The sequence below is a fragment of the Psammomys obesus genome, unplaced genomic scaffold, assembly GCF_907164565.1.
Source record: "Psammomys obesus unplaced genomic scaffold, mPsaObe1.curated_primary_1811, whole genome shotgun sequence".
Lineage (NCBI taxonomy): Eukaryota > Metazoa > Chordata > Mammalia > Rodentia > Muridae > Psammomys > Psammomys obesus.
In genome coordinates this window covers 21,430,157-21,431,593 of record NW_026585797.1, presented here as the reverse complement: position 1 = coordinate 21,431,593, position 1,437 = coordinate 21,430,157, and positions in this window count along the sequence as shown.

Sequence of the window (1,437 nt, the reverse complement as noted above, 5' to 3'; positions counted from 1 at the left end):
GATGTGAAATGAGCTGCCCTCCATACCTTCTCTGCAAGGCTAGACCGAACCTTGATAAACCATGAACCCAAACAAATTCCCTCTACCATCCATTGTTTCCGTAAAATGTTCTATCACAGGGACACAAAGCTTCGAATACAAGGAGACACATAATACTAACTCGTTTCATTATTCAGTTTGATTGTCAGATAAAGGCAACGTCTGCTAGATCTTCCTGTCTCAACGGCCTTGTTTGCCCTTTGTAAGTCAGAAGTTATTGCTGAGGTGGAATCCTCTCAAAATGTTTCACCCAATGGATTTAGCACTCATTCGAATACCTTGAGGGATCAATTGCTTGAACAGTGTTGAAAGCTGAAAATGTTTCACTTTTGTCCCACAGTTTATAGATGTTCTTCCACATAGGGAAGTGTTAAGTTACATGCTTATTATTTATTCATTTATATATGCTATCTTATGATTTTTATTTTCTATATCTCATAATCAACCTATTAACATTGTCATTCTTGAAGCTTCAGAGAGGTCTATGATAGAGTGTGTGTCTAGCCTAGTGTGAGGTCCTGGGTTTCATCTTCAACCCCAAAAACAAAATAAAAAACTGACACATCACTAAACCCCTTACTGATTTAAAATATCCCAAATATGACAAGTTTGGAAAGTCATGTTATTTTATACATGACCCCAACATTTCCTAGCTCTGGATCACATGGTTCCAGCAAGACACCTTTTACATGCTCTCATGACACCTTCCCCTTGTGAGCTGTCTATTTTCTGTCATTTGTCTCTCTACTAACCCATGAATCAATACCATACCCCTTTAACTATATAAGCTTCATATATGTTCTTGTATTTTGGTTAAGCATGCATTATGAGACAGAACTCACGTTAGGAGTTCTTGCCACACATATACACACATGCAATGCCCTCCAGGGACACGTGAGAAGTTGAGGAAGTGACCAGTCTGTTGACTATCAGGATGATCACTTCACAGGTGAATCCTTCCAGGCTCATCAAACAGCAAATATTTGGGATGTGTAACTTATGTATTTACACCTAGGTAAAGCTGCATAATAATACCTGGTCTTTAAAAATATATATATACTGGAGGGGGATCCAAGAAGGATACTGTGTCTGATGGATAGGACAGCAGGACACAGCAACCAACAGACCAAACTCTGGGCCCTAAAACAGCAGAGACTGTGATTCTCAGGTGAGAGGAAACCCCAAGGTGTAGAAAGCAATCAGGTCTATTCTCAGGTCACCCAGCTAAAACCCAGAAGAGTTCCTGTGTCCTGGTAGGCACTCAGTTGCCAGCCCAGAGCCACACTATTGCAGACTGAACTGTGGGCACCACAACACCAGAGACTGGGATTTCCAGTTGAGAGAAAACAAGAAGGAAGCAATCGGGACCGATATCAGGTCACCCAGACAGTCTCTGGA